The 25,406-nt window shown below is 37.4% G+C and overlaps 1 protein-coding gene across 1 annotated transcript in view; it reads right to left on the bottom strand.

Moving 5' to 3' along the window:
• EFNA5 (ephrin A5) overlaps window positions 1-25,406 on the bottom strand; it is a 206,367-nt gene that overhangs the window by 10,806 nt on the left and 170,155 nt on the right. The window lies entirely within an intron of this gene.

Here is a 25,406-nt window from a genome sequence, read left to right as displayed (position 1 = left end):
CTTCGTTTAGAATGGGGAGACACTGGTAAAGAGTCCTTTCCCTATGCAGAAACACAACACCCTCTGCAGATACTCTGCAGATGGCAATTCTCTTACTATTTTGTATTTCAATTTCTATTACCAGTTCACTTGGAGTATTCTCTGAAGGGATTATAAAGCACTGTTTGTGAAACACAGGAGACAAGGCAATGTTCTCACTGCATTTTTGAAAAATGTGATGAATGTTTTCTTCTGCTGTCTGGTAGGAAATCCAGCAAACAGGGTCTCCCTGAAGGCAAGAACTGAGAAATCATGCCAAGATCTCACCTCAGCTCATTGCAGATGTACTGCTAGCAGCACCCTCTGTTACACAAACTCTGGCACTGATAAGTGCTTCCCAACCACAATCACTGAACAGATGTATTGTTTCAGACTGGGAAGTCAATAGAGGATCAATTCTGAACTTTCCAGCACAATAAATCAAGGTGCCACATGCATACAGTTTGAGTAAATACCTAGCACTTACTGCCCAAAAGGGTTGCACATATAACTTCTGTAACTACCTGAAGAAACACCACAAAGAGAGAATCTGCAGCAACCCAGTACACAGGATGCTGGATGTTGTACATCAGAAACCCACTTTTACGCAGTCCTTGCACTCTCTTAGACCTGTAATTTACAGACAATCTCTTCAGGAGAAAATATTTATAGCTGTGATTTGCCTCCAGCTCTTTCACGCACAATAGCACTCCCATTAGTCAAATCCAATACCCAGGTAACCTTATGCAACCTGCAAATCATAACTCCACCAACCTGAAGTATTTTAACATCCAATATCCTGTGTCAGCTACAGAGCTTTAGAAAGTTTTATTTTTAAGAAGAGTCATCTGCTTCTTTCTTTGAACAGAAATGAGTATGTGTGAAAGCATTAAAAATGCAATTTTCCATTATGTTTGCCACAGGCAATATTTCTCAATTTGTGCAAGTCAGAAGAAAAAAATAGCCTATTAGCTGTTAGAAGAGCTCAGCCTTTCCCCAGTAGGTTTTCATGTGATTTACCATACAACACAAATGTATGCAAATTAGCCAGGTAAATGCAGAATTAGTTATTAATATTCTTCTCACAGTTTAGACAGAAAAAAGTTAAAAATTTGCATAAATGGTACAACTGAAAAAGTCAGCTAGAATTAAATCAATCAATAAAGCACTACTCTGTGTGCATGCATGAAGTAAGACCCATCTCTAAGGACAATAAAGGATTTTTCAAAATTATTTATCAAAAATAAGTTACTTGAAAGGATTTATAGATCATTTTCTCCTGTACACTTAAAAAAAAATTACAATAGGTAAATACTGATCCTACAGAAACCACTTTGTTCACCAATACCTGAGTTTAAATTAAAAGTCCTTGTATGCCTGCTCTTTCATTCCAACCCATCAGCAGAAGCTTTGTTCTGTTAGCACATACCTGACTCCATTCTGAGAAAATTAAAATATTGAATTACTATGCTTTAGTCATTTTTCAGACCTAATAATTAAGCACAATTCCTCAATCATGATTAAATATACTGTTACCTTTGTTCTATCCAATTCCATAATCTCTGTATTTAGTAATAACCAAGATGACAACACAAAAAAAAAAATAAATTACTGAGTAACTTAAAGATTCAGAAATCTCAAGAGAGAGACAATCTAAACTGAAAAACCCCTTTGCCCAGGACTGCCAACAACACTCATAACTAAAAAAAAAAAAACCAACAAAAACCAAACTTAAAATGGAAACAAAATAAATAAGTGAACAAACAAACATGTAAGGTGACAGCTAATATTGCTCATGGCTTAATACAAGCAAAAGTAGTGTGGATACTAGCATTTCCAGTGCCATGTTTTAAACCCCACACTATTAATAGGAACCTAATACAAATGCATATTTTGCACTACTCTTGCATGCTGGACTACATCTGTATTTCATTTTTGCACTGATCTCTGTATGTGTATAGATACATGCCTACACACATACACAGATTTATACTTTGCATTTCATTCAAAATATAAATGACAAAGCGCACAGCATGAGGGAAAAGTCTTGATAAAATCCATGTCCACAACAAACAGATTGTGAAATGCTATGTTTATTTCCTAATGTCTTATACATAATTTGCACTGGCATTGCAATATGTAAACCCACTGGATTATTATGGTCTATCTCACAAGTGACTATATTTCTCGGACCTACTAAAAATAGCCTAGTAAATGGAAATGAGTTGCCAGACAAATGCTATTTTAGTGAGAGTTCTTGGAAGAAAGCAATACAGAGTTACTGTTTCTGCACTTAATGCTGAATTAACTGTCCCACTGCAACTGCTTGGCCAGGAAGAATATAATTTTTCTTTCATTTTCTAATCCATTGCAGCTTATATATCTGGTTGAAGGCTGTAGAGACTGAAAATATGTTTCGTATCAAAGTCATATAAAAAAAATCCAGCCATGTGTGTTAGGAGACATAAACCATGGACTTCGAGTTTTATTAAGCCACTTGTTTAGTATTTCCTCTTAGCATGGTCTAGCCCTATGTCTCTCCCAGGAAGGTCCTTTTCTCCTCTAAGGAGGAATTTAATGACAAGCCTTGTCTGTTGCTGGCCTGGCTGGTGCACTGAAGTCAGACTTTTTTAGTGAAGAACATCAAAGCAACCCAAAGCACAGTTCATCAGTGCTGGACACCACAAGAGGTGCACAGCAGCTGAGGGCTTATATGAGGCAACACTTTGAATCCAGTCCAAAGGCTTTTTGTACTTATACTTTTATCATCTGTAATCCCAAGTCACTGAGTCCAGTTGAGCACAGCAAAACCTCAGTGTAGGACAGCCTGTACCCTTTACACCTTCAAGAGGTGGACAAAACAGATGTTTCTGATGCTGGAAAATCCAACTCTGCCTGCACTGTTCCTCTAAACAGAGCCTTGAACCAGTAAGAAAAAAAAGTCAAGGTTCTTTGGAAAGACTTTTGTTTCTTTTCATAAAAGCAAGAACCTTTATGTTTAAGAGTGAAGCTGTCTTCCAAGTGCAGCTTGAGCTCAACTGAATCAGGTTTGCTTCTATGGTGTTTCTTCTCATTAAAAAACAAACAAAGGTCTGCTGGAAATAAATGAAAAGCATATCTTACTTTGATAGGACTTTTAGTTGCATGTATGTTCCTGTGAAATATAAGGAGGTAGGAATGAAAAACAGACCGCATAGTTGCTTCCACATGAAATATTTGCAGGCATTTCTCTCATGTAAAAAGGTTCCTCTTTTATAAATGCAAACTGTATTATATAACTTAAGATAAGTGCTAACCTTTCTGCACTAGCCCAATACAAATGACTGATGTAATATTTTCTATTGCAACAAACCAACATTTATTAACTAGAATGAAGTAAAACCCTCAGATCTCATTACTGATTTCAGTGGCATTAACAAAACCAAACACAGTTATTGTACTACATTAAGACTGTATTAGAGCAAATTGCTAATAAAACAAGTTAATACTATCAAATAAAGCACTTAGAGAAAAATATATCCTCTTACTTTCCATAAGCTCTTTTGTACTTTGATTTTCCCTTGGTATCACTAAAAATAAAACAGTTTTCTTCAAGCAGGCTATCCAGTTTGCTAATTTCCATCTCTAAGAACCAGACACAAGTAAGTCCTTTGAAGAGACATTATAGTCTTGTTAGTAGAGTAAAGATCTTTCTGATCTTTAAAGCAACATGTTCACCCACATGGAATTTGTGGGTATTGTATCATGTTACTAAACTCATATACTTTAATGGACTTTATATTATCCATTACTAGCTTTACCACTGCTGACACTAATTAAAGAACAGGGAAGGATTCTATTCTAGTTCATCTTCATGAGCTTGCCACTACCTTAAAAATATTTAGAAAGTGTTCTATCTTTCCATGCTGTACTTGTAAATTCTGTCTGTTTACAAAAGAAAGGGAAGTAATTTTACATGTTGTATTTTTCTAGGGCTGTGAACACATACATAGACACAAAATGTTACTTTTGCTATTCACTTATGCAAGGCAACTAAGTTTGTTTATGTCTTGTGGAGGAGGGAGAAGACGTAAAGATACAAAAAGATCTTCAAGGTGTTTCAGGGGAAATTTAGGGGAAAAAAGTACAAAATGGAGGTTGTGGAGGGGTTTTAAATTTAAATCAAAAAAGTGAGAATAATGCAATTTTGAATGTTTAAGTACACATGCAGGCACAAGAGTTTGCAAACAAACTGTTTACAGATAATACCTTTACTCAAAAGATTTCAGAAGGTTTATGTCTTGGAAAAGTTCTAATAGCATCTTTACACAGATAAACCCAAAATTTTGCAGGATGGAATCCAAGTACCAATTAGGAAAGCTGAAGTTTGGAAAACACATGATAGTTGATTGTATTTGAAGCTCTTTTTATGACACGTCAGGATTCTCAGGGCAGAGACCTTTTACTTCATTGTCCCTATTACAGTCCTAGGCCAGACTGAGTACAGACACAACAGATGCCAGCAGTGTATTAATAACATTACACCCTTATATGCAAACTCCCCGTTTGTTCAAGTCCTGAAGAGGACATGGCTACTGAATCATTCTGTCATACAAGCCAGAAATTTATATCCAGTCCTTAGAATGGATGTAACCCTTCAATTTGTGATGTTTACCATGAAAAATTCCGGAACACATCAAGGTCAAGTTTTCTCTTTAGTCAAAATTTGTCCAGTGTTATGAGGTAACAGCACTTTTATTTAAACTTTTACATCCCTGCTTCTGTCTTTCACTTATCTAGCCTGTGTTCAATGCCACAGGTCTTACTCATGTTTTGAAACCCATATTTAAAAAGCCAACCTATGTGAGACTAACCACAGGCTCATCAAGGAGAAATTGTCAGGAATCTGACATGTCCCATCTATGCCAGAAAAAGACTGTAGTCTGTTGTAACTGTGACTCTGGGAAAGTCTAAGACACTCATGGGAGAGCTAACCTTTCATTTTATTCTGCCACAAATTATTTCCTTCTGAGCATTTTTTTTTTCTTTTTAAGAATAATGTATACCACAGGATGTTTAGCCTTATTCCAAGTGCTCATTCCCAGCTGAACTCAGATTTAGACATATATGTGTACACTTTTCCATAACTGGGACTTAAAAGCCCTGGTGGTTTGGAAAAGATTTTAAAAGCAATGAATACTGCATCAGACTTGAAACACACAGGTACCTCCTGAATGTTCTAACAACTGTTTTCAGAATTGAAGAGAAAACTCTACTTCTCTACCAGAAAAGGCCCTGTTTCACACTAATGACCTGCCTAAGCAGATTGGGAAATTCTTATCTCTATTTTCTTTCTGCTACTTCCTGATCTAAGCAAACACCACAGCACATAAAGCTTATTTCTCTACTATTTATGTGTTAACCACTTAAGGAACCAGTATAACCATGCTGTGAGCAGTTTCTAATGGTGTTTTTCATATGTGAGACCATGCATATGGAAACAATGTAGGACAACACAAAACAACTTACTGGAAAACCTTGCTCACACTTACTAACTTCAAAAGAGGTGGACAAAAATTCTGCCAAATTAACTTCTCTCAACCACACAAGTGTCCACCATTGCTCAATTTAATGGCCTCTAATCCACTGCATGTGGTGTCTGCACTCCTCAGAGTGCAGAGAACTCAAGCCTCATCCCACTAGAGTAGCTCTGCCAGTCCCTATCCCACTTTCAGTGAGCAAGATCCACTTACATTTGTGTCAGCTCCAGACTAATCTACATCAACAAACGTTTGGACTGGATATAGTTCTGATAGCTTGGAAGAGTTTCTTGGCTGTGTGCACCAGGTGCTTCTTTCCTGTCACATTTAAAAGAGGGTTCTATGCCCTGAGTTTCTTCAAAGAAATCTGGACACACTGTCATTTACCTTACTTAGGAAAAGAGTCATTGAAATCGGATTTTCTCCCTGAGTTACTGCAGCAAAACTTTCAGAACTCAGAAACTGACAACCAAAAAAGCCAAACAAATCCGTATCTGAGATCACATCTCTCACTTTGGGGTATGGGGAAGCATCATATCTGCAAATACGTGTGTACCATCATGCTGAGTCTTCAGCAGCAAGGCAGCAGATGCTTTCATACATCTCTATGAATTATACAATATGGCATTGTTGGCTTGAAGGCCAAACACCCCTGAGTATGCCTACACAGATGCTGCAGTACCAGCTATCATGCCAGGAGTGCCTGCTGCTTGCCCGTCCCACTCCAACAGCTGCCTCAGGCACCAGGCATCCTGGAGCACAGAGAGGTGTGGAGGTGAGAGGTATCCATCCAGGACAATTGTAAACCTGGGGGAAGGTTTCTCCCAGAGACTGCATACTCAGAACCAATGACATAGAAGGATTGTTCTTGTTCTGTGATCCTAGTTAATTTTTAAGATCTCTATAAACTTCTAGTTCACCTCTTAGAGGTCACGGAATAACTTGTTCTTTACCCATGGAAAAAGTGCTTGTGGTAATGCTCCTGCATTTTTTTTTCTGCCCTTGTGAAATATCCTGCAGAGACAAGAATATTTTTTTCTTGGATCAAAATGGATTTTTTTTTTCCTGAAAGCCCAAGAGGTGTGTAATCAACGCTGGCACTGGAGCATCCTAATTATAAAACCCAGCAAGGAACTTTCACACACATTTTGTGGATTTCATATTTCTTCTTCACAGAATATTCTTGCTGAGAAAGAAGAGATCATGAGAGAAATTCAGAAAACAGAACCCAGACTGGCAGTAAATAATTTTTCACTTCTGCCTTTAGTACCATGATAAATTAAGATAAATTAATCCTGTATTTGTAACATGTTTTCTTGAGAAAACATCCTGAACTCCTCCGATGTAGAACTGACTGATGGGGTGAGGGACAATGAACATCAAAGAGAGAAGGGCTTATGTTTTCGTTTTGTTTTATTCAGAAAAAACGTGCATCTTCGTAAAATCATAGAATGCTTTAGGCCCTTTAAAGATACTCTGGTTCCACTCTCACCACTACCCCTCCATTGCCAGGGATATCTTTCACCAGACCAGGCTGCTAAAAGGCCCCTCCAACCTGGCCTTGATCACCTCCAGCAATGAGGCATCCACAGCTTCTCTGGCCAGCTTTCTCCAGTGCTTCACCACTCACTCTGAGTAAAGAGTTTTCTCCTAATATCTAATCTAAACTAACCTACACTTTTAACTTAAAAACAGTTTCCCCTTGTGCTATCACTATATGTGCTTGTAAAAAGTCCCTCTCGCCTTTGCTGCAGATCCTCACTAGGTACTGGAAAGCTGCTCTAAGGGCTCCCTTGAGCCTTCTCCAGGCTGAACAACTCCCGCTCTCTCTCAAGGTGAGGTGCTCCAGTCCCCTTGGTCATCTTTGTGGCCTCTTGTGGAATTTACTCCAACACATCCTTCATGTTGCAGACCACTGAGCTGGATACAGTACAGACATGGGATTTTACTACCATGGAGAAGAGGAGCAGAATCACTTTCCTAAACCTGCTGGCCATGCCTCTTGTGGTGAATTCAGAAAAAAATTGGTTTTCTGGGGTACAAGTACACATTGCTGGATCATACTGAACTTCTCATAAACTAACACACCCAGGTCCTTCTACTCAGGGATGCTCTCAAATTGGATACACAGGGATTTGTGACTGGAATTGTCCTGACGCAGGGGTAGGACCTTGCATTTGGCCTTGTTGAACCCCACGATGTTGACACAAGCCCACCTTGGGCCTGTCAAAGTCCCTCTGGCTGGCATCCCTTCCCTTAAGACCATCAGCTGCAGGTGTCATCTGCAAACTTGGTGAGGGTGCTCTGATCCCACTCTCTGTGCCACTGACAAAGGTGTTAAACAGCCCCAGTCCCAACACTGAGCCCAAGGAACGCTGGCTGCCCCTGGTCTCCACCTGGACATCAGAGCCCTTAAAACAGAGCTAGAGAAAAATTTGAGGTCTGAAGCGCTATCAGTGCTAGAGGCTTTCTGCTGAGCTGAAGTGACCATTTTCAGATCCTTTCAATCTGTGGTGAAAAGATCATTACCATGCTAGTCCCGGGAAGTCAGTCCTCCTGCAAGTAAGCTTCTTTGTTATGAATATGGAACAGACGGAACCAAATCTATCTGCTCCATAGGAACAAAAACACTTACAACCTAGCTCTCTCTATTAAAGACTCTACTTAGCTCCTTTATAGCACTGGCTTTCTGTGCACTGCTGTGAGGTTTTGACTTTATAGAAAAAGGCGCTTCATAAAAGCAATAGTTCTTAGTCCTATCCAAAAGCAGCCTAAGAACAGTAGAAGACGAATGCTGTGTTTAACCCACATGGCTCCCTGGAGATATGCAAATATTCAATTACTATTTTTTTTAAGCTACAAAGAGGATTTTTTCTGAGGAGGAAAGCCAGCCATATGTTGCAAAGACTATGCATCAATGGCAGTGAAGTACATAGACAGTAATATGCTACTTAGTCTAATAAAGACTAAATCTATCTATGTTATTGCAAGAAATAACATGAACTTTTTTTGTAGATATGTAACTGTGGATCAAGATGACACTTCTGCAAAGAAATCTGTATCAGTCTTTGAAAGATTGACCTTTTCTGGCAGGAGACAAAACCCCCTGAAATTAGGTATCTGTGAACACAAGAAAATATTTAATGCATCAATTTATCTCCAAATATTGCATTACATAGGACCTATTTCTTAAGACTTTAACAGAAATTGTATCAATATTACAATTAACTTTACAAACTGAAAACATGCACAAACGGTAGCTGAAACTGATAGATCTACTTACTGACTCTGCTCATTAAGCAAGTACATGCAGAGGATCTGTCACTTCTCTTACCATCAGAACAATAACAAAATCTTATTCATAGCCACACATACGCTTAGATGCTGTTTACATCAACTTCTTATAAAAAACCCACACAACAAAAGTCAGAGGCCTCCTTTACTCACAGGTTAATATGCTGATACATTTAACATTGGGCTGCTTTTTCAGAATAATTGAAATAAGGATTTCTGTGTCAGAATGCTTTGATTCTGACTAAATCAAGTCTTCAGGCAAATCTCCCTCCCGCCAGCAAAGGCACAGCTTGCCTGAAGTCATAACCTTTGTTGGCAGAAGGGAACTGGCCTTGAAACAGATCATGAAGCAGATGTTTTATGCCAAATCATAGTCTAGGGATACACAGGCTACTGCAAATAAAACTCTTCTCTTGTCTGTTCAGTCATTTCAATTCCCTGCGGCGTGAAATATGATGTTGCCAACAAGCGGCCAGTGCACTACACAGCACAGCAGGAAGAGCAAGTGCCACAGATGCACCAAGGGCTGGAAAACTCCTTCGTCAGCTCTGCCTTTCAGGCCAAGCCTGAGCAGTGACACACAGGCCATCCAAAGGCGATGGCTCTTGCAAAGAGAAGTTTCAATCAGGTCCAATTACAGAAACTGTGTGCACTTGCTTGGGGGAGAAGGAGTTTCATATGGCTGTGCTGCAGTTCATGGTCAATAGTGGCTCACAAAAAATATGGGGTTTCTGAATTACTTTCCTTAAAATTTTTTGCACCTAAGATACGTGAGCAGACAAAATACCCATCTGCAGGCTCACAAAAATAATCCCATCAGCTTGATGTCAGTTCAGGATTCTGCTGAACAATTTGTGACAGAAGACCTACAGGAAATCCTGTGGTTAAAGCAGTGGGGTACCTCCACACCAGGGGAGGGTATGAGCCTTGCCACCTTGCGGAGGTGGCCCTTGAGCAAAAGACCAAGAACAGGGCAGTATTCCAGCTCCCACTATTACTGGTCCCTCCATCTAAATATTTCCATCTGATGAAGGTATTACCTGTCTAGACACCCTTACTCTTGAAAGATGGATATTTAAAATCTAGTTTTGAGACCTTTTTCTCTTTAAAAGAAAGGAGAAAAAGAAACTCCTTTCAAGTCAGTTTCCATCCACATCAACACTACAATGACTCATGTGAGAAGCATTTTGTGTTGAAATGAAGGAACAGCTAACAATACAAGACAATCTTAGTCCTTAAATATGGAAGATGAGAGACGGGGCTCAAGTTGATGATAATATTGTATTTGCGCTTAAAATACACAAACAACACAAAAACTGGTAAAAATACAAACCTATATTTCTAAAGAACCTACTGACATGCATTCAGGATGATTACAATCCACAATGGACATCACATTTTCAGAATAATTCTGTGCTTCATGTGCATTTTAGAAATCAGGCCAACTATTTAGATACCTAAGTGACAGCTAAGTACTCCTAAAATTATGCCTCAAATTGGCAATGCTAAACACTTCTGACATATGGCCTGTAATGAATACTATTTATTTTACCTGCTTTGGACTGGCATCAAGGAAAAATAGAGTAGGGGACACATATGTGCAATTTATTAAAAAAAAAAATACAGAAACTGCATTTACCCTGGGTTTAGGTGGTGGGTTTTGTTGGGTTGGGATTTTTTTTTTTGTTTGCTTTGCTTTGGATTATTTTGTTGCTGTTGTTTTCTTTTAATTGTGTGTTCAGATATATTTCAGATCAGTGTCCTAAACCCTAGACAGAATCTCCTTAAATATAGATGAACCAAAATCAATGTCATTTTCTGAGGTTCAAGTCAAAATAGACCATGAATATCAAAATATCTGTATGCACAGTTGTTAAAATTTTTTTTCGAAAGTCCAGTTAAAGTGAATAAATTTTTTTTTTCGTCAATATACTTTCTTTTCAAATCTGATTTAAAACTATCAGTAGGAATTTATGCCTAAAAATTCAAAAAGCTGTCTCTTCATGAAAGGGCATAGAAAAAAAAATTACCACTTTTTAGTGTTTTGTCCCCCCTCCCCTCACAGGAAGTTATCATTTCAGAGTCTGCTTTATTTGGCCTAAAATACATTTGATTAAGAGCTAAGGCAATTTCATGGGACTTTCTATTGCTTTATTTATTTCTTTGTTTTATTTGTGTGTCTTTCACTGCTGGGTTTTTTTGTTTGTTTGTCTTTTTGTTTTGTTTTGTTTTGGTTGGTTTTTGGTTGGTTTTATTGTTGTTGCTGTTGTTTTTAAGAATGCACCTGTGCTTATAATTTCACCTCATATTTATAACAATGGGGTGCAAATTTTCATGTTTATATTAGTACACATAATGATATTAGAATATCATATGCTGTTCATAAGCACTTTGAGGAATGGCATACATCTTTGTGAAAATCCAGCTGTATTCACACAAAAACTAAGAACGTAACTTTAATTTACATTTCTAATGCATGTTTCTCATTCTCCTAGTCAACACAGTTCAAAAAAATTTCCCTTTCTTTTCTTCCCACAACTTTAATGAGGCAGCAGGTTTCCCAAAAAAATAATTTTTGGATTAAGATTATATTTCACTCAAAATATTCTATCGTATAAAACGGAAAAGTCCCAAGCAGAAATATCTCTTCTCAGCTAGATTAGCATATTAAGAAATATTCTCCCTAGGCAGTCCTTTATAAGGGTTTTCCCCAAGCTAACTCTTAATATGCATCTTTCCAAATTAATCCATAATTTAATTAGAAGCAATGCCATTGTCTCTGATAGGAACAGGCAGCTGCCATTTCCAAGCAGGGACTGGCTCATGGCTCTGGAACCCTGAAACCACAGCAGACACTGGCCATACCAGGTAACTGCAAAGCCCCTGGAGAATTCACTTTCTCCTTCAACTAAGAAGGCAGAAATAGCATGGCATGACAGGTAGTTGGGAAGACTCCAGGGAAAATGAACATTTTATATTTTGCATGCCAAAGATTTGGGTGGGAAACTTTTCTAGAAGTTGACGTATTTCCCTAAGGAAGCTGGATCATACTTTTCAGAGAATGATTCCTTCTCCCATTTTCTTCAACAGGACAGACTTCAGAGGGAATGTCTCTCTCTAAAGCACATTGATTATCATGTTTGTTACCAAGAATGGAAAGGGAAATAAGCACAGAAAGGAAGTAAAGTTAAAGAAAAGTTAGACACAGCTCTATCACAAGAAGTGTCATGAACTATTTCCTACCTAAACTAGGGCTAAATGTATGTTTAATTTCATTTTCATTTTGTGAAAATGTGTAGTGATTATGGTTATGCCACAACAAGGACAAGAAATAATAGCTGGTCAGATCAGCCCATAGAGTAGAATGATAATCTACAATAATCTTCACCGGTACTTAATACAAGTATCTTGCCCTCGTTAAAACATCTTTGTTTGTGAAAATTAGCATTTTTATAATCACAGTGGCTAAAACCTTTACCATATGAAAAATATTTTTGTCAGAGATCTAACCAAAATTTTGTGGAGTCTCCTTTGCCAGAGATATTCAAGAACCAACTGGACTCCAACCTCTGCCGTGTGCTCTGGGATGACCCAGTAGCGGAGGGAATCTGGACCACATGAACCACTGTGGTCTCTTATGACTTTATCCTTTCTGTGATTCTGTGGTTCTATAATATGAGACTCGTTCATATTATTATTTTATAAATATATGTGGGTATGTATACACATATGCATGTATATCCATACACGTACATCTCAGTGTTGCTTTTCCCTGAGATTGTCCTCAGGTTTGCTGTGCCCTGAGGTATATAGCACTTTTTAGCTTTTCTTGCCCGAAAGGTCCAGAGCCAGAGAAGACAAGCTGAGTCCACCTGTCCGTGTTTCCAAGGTTGTTTATTCTTCATTATCTCTCAGTTCTTTCTCAGCTCTGCAAGGCGTCTCCAGCAGAGCAGGACATGTGGTGGACTGGGGCGGATCAGAGAGCCCCGCACCTTTTGTACCACTTCTCTGACCCAACCACCATCCACAATGTAATTTTTATTTACAGAATTTTACCAATACTTATTACCTATGTTAACATGTAATTTCTACTCTAAACCAATACTTCTGATACAATTCAGCAGAAAATGGGGGAAAAGAACAAGAACAAGGAGGACAGAACCACTCCCCAATTCCTCCATCTTGCCTCTTCAAGCCCATATACTAAAAATCCTAGATTCTACATTCACACTCTGTGATAAACTACTAGTTATTTTAAACTCTCTTGGCTTGTAATTCTTCATACAATGTGGGCATTCTTTCCCATGGCCAGGGATCAAAAGCAGTGTCCTCCTGGGCTCTGTGTGAGGCTGGCTGACCCCCTTCTACAGACCCCCATGTTCAGTCTCCAAATCTTCCTGCCCAGGTCTCAGACCCTTCAGGGCGACCAGAGGGATGTCCTGGACTCCAACACACATACATGCTAAATTCATGGTTGTGGTGGCAGGTTTTTGTTAAGCTGTTTTGAGTTCTGTATCTCAATGGTTCTTCCCTGTTTCCCCACAACCGATAGTCCAGGTGCCATCCAGGCATGTCTCCCTCTTTGTCTCTTTGTCTACGTCTCCTACCCCTGCCCTGTCCCTAGAAGCTTCGGTCAGCTGTCCATCTTTCCCCTGACCCTGCCCTATGTTATGGAAAAACCCCTGTCCATCTGTCCTGGGGCCAATCACCTGCTTGTTCCACACCCCCACCCCTCGGTTTTAAAAGTGGGTGCAGGCTTTGTCTCCTGCTCTTTTTCATCCCCCTCTCTTGGGGAATAAAGGTCTCTGAAATTCATACGAAAGAGAGCCTTGTCTATTCCTTGCTCCAAAGTTTAGACACAGCAACACCTGTTTGCCATAGAGCAGCCTTGTTCTGCTCCGTTAGCTGAACCTGCTGGCAGATTCAGGAACGGCCCCTGACACAGCCGGGAGTCAGAGCTAGCTGGGGTTCTACTGGCCATGTCACATGGTAAATATAGGAAAAAAGGTCAGTCAGTTGAGAAGAAAATATTTGTTACAAATATTTAATCCTTTTGGAAGAACAGTATCTGTAAGACAACATTCATCCTTAGGAAAAAATCTCATAATAGATTTTATACTTATATTAAGCCAGGAAGACAATCAAGTGTTCAGTCTTACTGTATTCATCAGCTGCCCCATACTGATTTTGGGAAAAAAGAGGGCACATTAATGTCATGACACAAGATTTCAAAATCTCCACAGATCAAGAATCATCCTTGCAGAAATCTCTTTATGTTTGAGGTTGAACAGAAGCCTTCCCTATTATATTTGAGTATTAGCCACAGGAAGTTTCTCAGGGGAATAACACTACCTCTACCAATTTTATCATGCCCTTTTCTTGTGAAATATTTCACTGAAAATAATTGGAACCTAATGATGCTTCAGAGGAGTCTCTACATGAAAGAAAGAAATAATAGGAAGAAATGTTATGTTTGAGACTGTACTTTCTTTTTGCCGGATCCTTACACATCCAATGGGAGCTGTCAGAGCCACCAACCAATTAATTTTCTAATCTCTTTGTAATGAGGTTTTTTCTCCTTCAACCCTTGTTTGTCTCCTTTGTAGCAAACAGAAGATTTTTCACTTATGTTTTGATTTTCTTAATTTTACACCATGCTAAAATGCAAAAGTGGAAGCAAAAAATGGATATACTATAGCAGAATAAAATATAGTATGTCTCTCTTTTAATACCTTGGAACATGATAACCTCAAAAAGTAGTATGCTAGGAAATTGATGTTGTCCATCTGAAACATGTGAAAGTCTCAAGGTCATATTGGTGGTCTGTCCTGCATTGCTGTTAAATCCTGCAATATTAATTTTGACCTCTTTCTTACCATTCTAGTAATTTCTTTGTACCCTGTTCATACCCAAGTTCATGGGCTGCTCATACAACCACTTGCAGACTATGAAGAGGTTACCTGTACTACTTTTTCCTAGAGTTCCATATAGGACTCATGAAGCCATCTTAAGGGAAAAAGGTAAAGAAAAAAAAAAAGCATGAAGACAAAATTAACCAAAATGTGCTAAAACTGCAGGAAGACAGACTTCTCATTTCTCCTACTGGAAATCTGGACTTTCTGAACAATTAAGAAATGTGTGTCTGGTTTGTTTTTTAACCTCATTTTGCTTTGTTGATTAACCTGTTTCTGTTCTTAAAATGAATTACACCATCTTTTGTCTCCACTGTATAATTTTATGAAGGAGGTGACAAATCATACTGGCTGTGATGGTTCATGTTGAAGTGGAATGGATAGTAAAATACAATTTTCCTCAAATGAATAGCCAAAATCGTTAATCTTTATCTAAATACCCATAATAACTGTTTTGTTCTCTGTGACAGTTGGGAGAAAAAAATATGTCTTCCAAAAATCATTCTGGCAGCCAAGCTGCTCATTAATAAAACCTGGAGAAATATTTGTGATTAATATAAATTACTAATTCCTCTTTTAATGCCTAAACATGACAGTGACTAATTTACACAGTTTTGCTTGAGCTGCCACTGAGTATTTCAAGCGGGACTGTGAACCAAAAAAATGCTGTTGCACTGGTGTATGTTTCTAAGCAAAGCTACCACGGGTGCAATCACTACAGATAAGGGTAACTTCCAACCACACTGGTGGTTGATTGTTTTGCTCGGGATGGATGGAAAGAGCCAGCAGCGAAACCTACTCAACACTCTTATATTAAAAGCTGGGAGTGGCACATTTTGTATGGGCACGGAAGTCTGTTAAAACAAATGAGAGAGCTGTTGCTTTTGCTAGCTGGTCAGCAGCACTTTTCGGTGGTGCAATGAAACAGTGCTAGACTCCTCCTGATTTAATTTTGAGTCTCATCACTGCAACAAATCATGTGAGCTGGAACATGGGTACTTTGCAGAACACCTCCAAACAGTTACCAAGAAGATGCTTCCTTCCTCAGAGGCAGCCTCGCACACATCGTTAAAGTGAGAACCATGTAAGAGAGGTTTCAAATGGCCACTTGTGAAAAATAAATAATATCAGAGGCTTCAGACAACTGGTTTGACAATAACTATCTTTGTCTTGTGATAAATGTGTCTAAAATGTATTCTTACACAGTTGTTAATTTGAAACTCCAGTAGCATTATAATTTACCTGCTTATATTGAACTACTAATAAAATAAATTTAGAAGTCTTGTGAAATACAAGAAAATTTGATTAAAAGGTTGTTAAATAGAAACCTACCTATATCAGTTGCTCATGTATGAACAACACTGTTATTGTCATCATCCTCACTGGAACATACCTTTATTTCTGAAAAAACATGCTTTTCTTCTGAACTTCTCTTTGAGAAAGGTATTTGGTACCTCACTGATGTGCCTGTGGACTTCTGACTATGCCATTCCTCCCTTCTATATTTTGATGTTGTTTACAGATAGTCCCTAAGGAAGTCAGATTCCAGCTCAAAGCACCAAAGGGAACTGCATGAATAACTTCATGCCCATGGGGAAAAACAAATTCATGACTTATCTGTGCATCACTAGCCAGAAGCAAAGAGGTGTTGTTACCAAGCCCTCCTCAAGAGGACAGGCTGCATTCTTTCACAGTCCTGAAGATCCTGAAGAAGTGCACTACATTTAAGGTAGACAGCAAGTCTTGCTGCAGATGCTGTTACAGATCCTGGCTTCAGTCTCTACATGGGGCTCTGTGCTGTAGGGTAACAGTGTAGTCTTCAGTGCCTCACATCTGAACATCTTCTGCAAAATCTCAAAATATTAGAGAGAAGTAGTCCACATGCAAAAAAAGGAAGATGATTCAGTATTACCAAAAGCAGATGTATAAAAAAACCCCACCTACTTAAAAAGAAACCCAAAATCATATCCTCACCTTCAACTCCTAAGACATAATGTATGTGAGTTAAGCTGTTCTGGTTTATTTTTACCTGAACACTTTTCTAATACCACTATGACTGAATTGTCAGGGCTCTTCAAATTGATTAATGTATCTTCATTCTGATTCAAATAATTAAGATAATTTCACCCTCGGAAGATCAGCAATAGCAATGCTATTCCCTATAACCATCAAAAGGAGCCTGGTTACATTTGTGCATAGAGGTATGGTATGAGTGAGATTTTGATGTACCTTCAAGCTATTCTTAATTCCCTAAAGTAGTGCTGTATCTATATGTGGCTATATCTCTTGATAGTTTAAATATTAAATATCCATGATGTAAAAGGAAGGCCAGGGAGACTTGAGACAGTAAAAATCTCATCTGGTCAATAATGTGGATGACCTGCTGCTTTTCTGAGGGAAAGTGGAAACATTTGAAATGCTGAAAAGATTTTTCTGTACTTTTTCAGAATAAAGCATTTCTGAATACTCTTGTGAAAAAAAAATCTTATTCTATATGATTTTTACTGACTTGCCAAGAATCTTGGAGATAGAAGTATTAACTGCATGAGCCATTTGGAGCCCAGAGTCCTGGCCACCCTGTCTGAAGAGAACATGTTATCTTGAAATAAGGAAGTTAATGAGAATTCTGTAATGTTTTCCTTTTTCAGAGCCTCCTCTAATATCAGATGGTTAGGCAGACTAGAAACAAATTTGCTGTTCTAAAATTCAAGTATTTCAAAAAATATGGAGTTGAATGTTGACTATTAACTTATGAAACAAGATCATCAGCCAATTGCTCAGCATATGGAAGCATTTTTTCATTGAGCAAGTTTAGTTTTGGTCTAGTGGTTGCAGGTATGCATATGTAATCAAGTTTGTATCATGACACATACAGTATCACCCAAGAAAGAGCTGCCTTGGTGATTTAGTCTGAGCAACAGAGAGGCTTAACATGCTGATGACATGGAGGCAATGAAGTACAACACTGTTATTCCAAATGTCATGCTATGCTATTTTCATTTCTGTTGGCATCTGCTCCATGTTACGAAATGCATACTTCCAATACAACAGGTCATGAAACAGGTTTCAGTTTGCTCAGAAATCAAATTAGAACATTGTTACAGAGTTACAAGTCCTCAGATAATTATTAATATTACTCTACGCTTCTGTGAATCCTTTCATCCATGGAATCCACGTGCTTCAGCTCATTAATCTCATTACATTCCAGTGAAGTATCACTGCAATGAGTCTCACCCACCAACTAACTGTAACAACCTCTGAGATGTTAAGTTGTAGCTGTTGAACATCGAAACTGATTTAAAGTAAGGAATGGTGAATGGTCCATGAGGATTTAAAGAGCTCTGAGCGATTCGTTCCTTTGTACTTCCAGCAGAACACTAAAATTTAAACACTTACTTCTAAGAAAATTGCAATGACATTTTAACAAGAATCACAAATGGAAAAAAGTACAGTCACCAGTAGGGAATATTTAGTCACCATTTGTCTTAAGGCAGATGCCCCACGTACAGATTCATCAAGTTCCTAATGCTCCCTAAAAATATTTTATCCAAGGTCTAACCAATCTATCTTTTTAATGCTTGTGATTAGATGAACAGATGATCAGATAACATTCAATACATGCTTTATTTTTCTACAAAGTGAACTGGCCTTTGTCAAGCAGGTTAGATGAGAAAGCAAAAAAGGCAGAGAAAAGAAAACCCTGTTGTTTTCTGTGGTCACTCCTCCACCCTTTCTAATAATCAAAATCAGTACTTCAGTATAAAGTATCACATCACTGATGTTCAATTTTTGAAGCATGTGAATCTAAATGTTCTTTTATAAACTTGCTGTCTGAAAGGTATTAATTCCCTTTAAAAAACTCAGGCAATAGAGACCAGTGCTTCCATGGGTTCTCTCTTCATTTTCTTGTATGGATTTCTCCCAAGTCCCAAATTATTCAAGAGCTTTTAATGTTACCTTTGAGGATTCTAAGAACACAACCAACGTCAAAATCTATTAGACACTAGTGATTATTTCTGCTTTCTTTTAAGCAGGACCACTACTTAATCTTTTTCTGATGCTTTCTAAAAGAAACTGGTCCTTTAATCTACACACTAGGCTAAGCATGAATCCCTTTTAAAGGTCACCTTCCTTGTCTGTCTAATGTTATCACAGAAAATATTTTTTAAGTACACATTTATCAAACCCTTTCAATTGCTTTGATTTAATTCAGAACATCTCAAGTGATTCTAGCAAACCAGCTATCAAAGCAGGAGTTGTAGTAGAGTGGCAGGTCTGATCCCACTGCTGTCAAAGCAGAATCAGTGTTTATGTTGATCGGGTCTCGAATGAAAGGTTAATGGGGAACCTGGCAATAAACAATGTTTATCTAAAAGAGAAGTGCAATTAACATGCTAAAAATGTTTGTGATTCCCTCAGCATCCTTTAATAATGTTCTTTAGTTAACCTTCATTTTTCAGTTTTTGGTGCAAACCAGGATATCCAAAGAGAGAGATACAAAAGCAATCTTCATGTTTTCAAAAACCAGTGAGGAAAAGTAAGCACCAGCAGTACCTGAATTAACTAACACCTGTTGAAGTGAAGAGAGGCTGCATTTTTTCACTTGTTAAAAGACAGATCCCAGCTTCTCTCTCAAAGCAAATTATATGCTATTTAGGTCAACCGTTTGACAACTAGAAACAATTTTTAATAGAAGTTTAGCCTATGAGTAAACAAAGTGACTTCACTGTCCCCAGTATAAGCTAAGTATGGTTTGACAAGATTTACCATCAATCTGCCCTACTCATCCCTCTAAAGCTCACACAGCTCTCTAAAGCTAAACTTTGTCCAAAGTCAAATCTTTGATTTTGAGTCCCATATTTACAGATTCAAGACAGAAAAATATCCAAACTAGGCCTTTCAGAGCATGTAAGTCATCAATATGAGAGGGAAAAAACACCCAAAGAGAGGTTTTGTGAAAATTTTTTTTGTACGACTACTAAGTGAAAAGATGACTGCTCATTAAGAAAGCATATATTCTAAGTGCTAGATGATTTTTTTAAAAAAAGTAATTTCTAGAGTAATACCAATTAAATATTACTGTGCTATCCCAGCTGGGATATGACAACAAAAGCACTGACTGACTTCCTCTAAAAAAGCAAGTATTCTAAGTAATCTAACCAAACTGTTAGCCAAACTGCCTATAGTAAGCTTTGATTGATTCTCATACTCTTTAGGTCGCACACAGAAAGTCCTACTATTTTCTTTAAATTATCTCCTTTTCCAGCAGGAATTTTGTCAGTTAAGTCAGGCTCAAAATCTGAGAGTGTTTGTATGCCCTCAGACAGCACTTCCTACCAACAGACCTACAGCCAGCAGCATAAACTGCTGTGCTGATGACAACAACGGTCCTCATAAAGCAAGATTTCCAGTTTTATAGCAGGATGATTAAAAGAGCAAGAAGTGTAGTTTTTTGGGGGTACTCACATTTACATTTTCTGATAAGACAAAATTACAGTTCACCGTCTTTCTGTTCTTGCTCCCGCTACATCAAACTAAACCTCTAGCAAACATGGAGATCCCTAAATCAAATAACCATCTTACAGCGAGTCGTGCCTATTCATGCAAAACATTGATATCCACTAATATTGCAAAAGCAATGAGATCTATGCAGTTGTTTAATATCATTCTCTTTTGAGCACAAGAAAAACACCTGTTATAGCAACTGCTACAATCAATTACAGTGAAGATTTCTCAGTAGTTTTCTCCTATATAGGATCACAGGCTATTCAACCTTGCCTCTGCAAAGTCACCTTTCTTAATTCTTGCTATACGGAACCCAATCCTAAAACAATAGCCAAGCTGGAATCTGGAAGTTTCCAGGGTCTTAGTCATGTTGTCAGGTCTGTGTTAATTTCCATGAAAAGTGAACACTACACTTCCTATGCTTACTGCTTATTTATAGAGGCATATGTACATTTCTTCCCCGTGAGTTAAGATTTCTAAATTATGCCAATAATTCTTCATTAAAAATAAAAAAATCATAAAGGACCAGCAGCAGCAAGCAGTGGTAGTTTCAAGTCCTGTCCCATCCCCAGCAATTCAGTGGCTAAGACACTTGGAGAGGGCATTTCAGTACAGAGTCTACCACAGACATTTCAGTTGGAAAGTAGTGAACAGGCACAGGGCAAGTCAATGATAACAGTACGATTTATGCTTACATATTGAGATAAAAAGACAGTAACTCTACCAAAAATCAGCCTGATCACAAAACGTGGGATTGCACAGGACAGAAAAATTGATAGAGAATTGTAGCAGAGACTAAAGAAAAATAATAGCACAAACAAACACTCAGCTCTTAACCACACAAAACATAGTAGAAGGGGTAAAGAAGTTTAGCTTCTGTCATCAGGGACTGCTACTGCCTCAGCAAGAGCTCAGTTAGAGACCTTATTAATACAACAAGCTAACTACCTAATTAATAGGCAGAAGTAAGAGGTGTAGGTATTAAAACACTTTTTACATTTTTTTCCTTAAAATCCTTAGAGTCAGAGAAGCCTCCAGATGTGTGCAGAATGATTGCCCAACTATCTGGCAGCTATTAGAGAAAAATGACAGCAAGATTCAAACAGTTCCACAGTCTTTGGAATGTGGTGAGAACAACTTCCAGAAACAGAGGTGGAACCAGATAACAGAAGACACAATTTTTGTATAAGAAATAATGCAAATCACATGTTTTTGTATAAAAGCAAAAGCTAAGATCATCAGGATTGAGTATCATTTGAATAAAAAAACTCTCAGAATCAGAAATTACAGGAAAAGAAGGAATTAAGTCAGAGAAACAAGGGTAATGGGGAACAAACACAAACACAAAAAATTAGCAAGGGAATGGGTAACAGCAGGTTCCTTGGGAATATATTCTATGAGAAAAATGAGAATAGGATGGCTATATGTTATTAGAAGCATATGTACAACTGAAACAACAACTTCTTTTTGAAACTGCTTCTTAATTTAGCCATAAACACATGAACTATTTAAAATATTATTTATAACCATAATGAAAATAAAATCATAACAGCACACTATCCTGATATGGTCACAAGTAATACAATTTCACCAAAGCTTTCTCAATTGGCAATCAGAAGCTTCATGCAAATAAATGGTGGTAACAAAGGCATGGTGAGAGTAACACATTAAAGGTGAGACAAAAAACAGCATAAGCATTTTGAAATAAATTTAGAAAGACACACACGAGAGATAAAACTAGAAAGAAACAGCAGCAAAAAAAAAAAGTTATACAAATAAATCACAGGTTTTTAACTTTTTGAAAGAATTTTTAAAAGATGAAAAGGGCTCTTTTGCCAAGAAGAATGGAGAAAAGCCCCCACAAGCAATGTCTAGATATATAAAAAGTAAAGCCTGCTTACTGATAGCAAAAATCATCAGAATCTTGTGGAGAACAGAAGAGAAGCAAGAGAACTTTGAAAAAGAGCAAACCTACTTTGTCATTTGAGGAAAAAGTAATATATAGGCATATATAAATTAAAATTCAGAGTGATCAAATGACTAAATAAACAATATACATAAAATCTTGGAGGATATGATAAAAATACCATAGAGATTTTATCTGTAGATAAGGACAAATTATTGAGTTCTTCTCTGAAATAACTGGACTGATGACTCAGGAAAAAGCATGTATCACACCCTAATATTAGTATAACTTTCAAAACTACACTGGTGCTTTCAAGAAAAGAACAGCTTTTAAGTTCTATCTTAAATCAACAAAACAGCTTGGTTTGGTAACTGAGGTCAGGATTCTGCAGAAATCCGTACCAGCCTGCTTCTAGACACATCTTCCATCTTTTTATTTCAGTAGCCCTGATACATACTTGCCAAATTGTCAATTTTACTTAACAAATGAATAAATTATCTGCAATTAAGTTAAAACAATTGAAATAATATGATCATCTTGAAATATATAATTATGTAACATTATACATTTTAGGATTTTTTCCCTTCCTAGCTTTTGAGTTCATCTCACCTTGCACAGCACCTCACATTAACCTGAACACCAAAACTTATGTTCCCTTCCAAAGGACATTAAAATCACTGTCATGACACTACTTTGTTTCTGCTTTCTCTATATTTTATTTGTCTCTATGTCAGTAGTAATACTATTTTGTTTGTTTTCAGGCTGGCATACTTTAATCTGAGATGAACACCTGATAAGAACTAAGTACAAATTGAGACTTCAGGTCATGATCTATTATTTGCTTTCCCCAGCCCCACACTGTGCACACCCTAACTAAATAAAACTTAATTTCTCTGTAAATATTTAATAACCTTTTCTTCTTTCAAAAGCAAACTCAATCAGTACTTTTGATTGCATGACTGTAATGTTAAATTCACTTGCTCAATGTAAATTTGATATAAAATTGATAAGATTTTCCCCTTGTGTTATCCTAGAAAGAACATGCAAAGAATGGAGATCTAAGTTCATCTGAGCAATATCTGAAGGCAATGGCATATCAAAGAATGGTGGTATTTTCCAAATGAACAGTTGAGACAAAGAAAAAGTGATTGTTCACAAATTATTTCATTTTCTGAAAATAACAGTTGCAAGAGAAGCAGCCACATCCTTAAAAGGTAAACTGTGAAGATTTTTGACAAAGCACCAGACAGTAATTAAGCTAACCAGCCACTTAATATCTCTGTCTTTTCAGAGGTCTAGACTACACAGCATATTTTGTAACCCTTTAATAGAACATGCCAGACTGATCCTATATAGTCAGTTTTCCCTCTCTTCTGCAGAGAGGGCAAAGGTTTCAGATCTGCTGAGAATAGGAAACTTTCATGGCAAAGCAGTAATTTCTTTAACATGCAGATGCAGAAAGTAACAGAAGTGGTCTCCACAGCCTGAACTAGCACCTGCTTAAATTTTGATGAGGAAACAAGGAACAACATTTCACCATCTTCTTTCTTCAACACAGACTAAGAGAAAAACATTCCAGAATGAGCAACTGTGCCCTGGGAAGGTCTGCATATTTCTGTTAACTTATTGTACAGTGCTTCTCCAAAATTTCTGCAACATCAATGCCCTTGTTAATGCCCTCAGCAAAGCAAAGGATGAAGAAAAAAATACTTAAACTACAGAAAAAAAAGGAAAAATGCTTTTGTGTCACTAAAACATGACTAAAAATTCAATTTCAACTAAGATTAGCTTAAACTAATACTTTACATATCTTTGCTATTTTTTTGCTATTTTACCTTTCATTTTAAAAAATTATTCCATATGAATGCACTTGAATATTATAAAGCTCTTCAAATTTTGACGTTCTTCAGAACAATTATTTTGAAGGGAGCCCTTGACAGCTAAATGAATGTTATAGAATTTTAAATGAAAGTTATATGATTTTTAGTGACATACTGAATTTGAGCACAAATGAGGAAAATCAGGCATAAGCAACCTGGATGTATTTAAATTACAGTATCTTGCTTGAGAGTTCAACAGATTTTTTATGTTCTAACAATGAAGCTATTAGACAGCCCAAGCTGAGATTTCTCTTTTTTTCCCCCTTCACTTTCATCTTTGGTTTTCATCTTTATTAAACATTTATCTTTTTTTCTTTTAAAAAATTTAGAAAACCATTTTTTTTCAGGCTTGCAGCTACTTATGCCATCCCAGTGCTACATTTTACTGTATCTTCTGATGATAGACTGTATTCTTTAACTTAAATTCCTGCTTATTTGACTGCTGATACTCTAGAACTGAATTAAAAAAAATAAACTAACAAAACAAAACAAAACTCCACAAAAAATTTGCACAGTTCCAAGGGAGCCTGATAGCAGAATTTTGAATTATACAGAACTCTTGCTGAAGTGACACAAACAGGACTAGGCCTACACAACACAGATTTGTTGATCCCTGAACATTATCTACTTAACTACGATATCTTTATACTATTTCTCTTATCGAACCTCAGTTTTAAATAACGTTAATTTTAAATATTATTTTAGTATTATTTTTGTTATTGTGTTTCAGCACAAGAACAAGGCACAGTTTTTCTGATGAAAAAGCACTACTCACTAAAGGTTTTTGCTTCATGGAAGAAAAATAAATTAATGGAAAACTATCCACTAAGACTGTTATTTCCCTGTAGATTATGGAAGGGAAAACAAAAATCTCAATGTTGAAGAAATGAGGCTGAAAACAGGGATCATATGTACTCAGTTTCTCTGGTGAAATGAGGTGGAATGACTGTTTCACAGTAGAAAGGCCAGCTACACATATGAAAGCAGTATTTATTGGGATCTGCAGTCTATCTCAAGCTTTCAACTCAACGAAAAACCAGAAAAAAAATAAAGCTGGAGCAATCAAAATTTGTTAGGAGTTAAAGCTACAGGTACAAAATGAGTTGATGGAATAAGATCTTTGTTGGGAGTATTAAACACATGAGATAGTTGAAATGATATGACATGCACCATGGAGTCAGGGAATCAGTTTGTTTAACCCACTGAGTTTTAACCTCCTGGTGTTTTCACTTCCTTAGACCCACGTGATGTCTCCTGCATCTTGTCTGGGTGCCTGGAGCAGACCTCCTCACCTGCTTGCCTCCTGCTCCCAGAGCACTCCCATTGCTATGCTCACCCATGCTATGCTCACAGAAACAGCTCACCCATGAAA

The sequence above is a fragment of the Prinia subflava genome, chromosome Z (assembly GCF_021018805.1).
Source record: "Prinia subflava isolate CZ2003 ecotype Zambia chromosome Z, Cam_Psub_1.2, whole genome shotgun sequence".
Taxonomy (NCBI): domain Eukaryota; kingdom Metazoa; phylum Chordata; class Aves; order Passeriformes; family Cisticolidae; genus Prinia; species Prinia subflava.
Note: the sequence above shows the minus strand (reverse complement) of the source record. Positions and strands in the feature narration are given on the sequence as shown.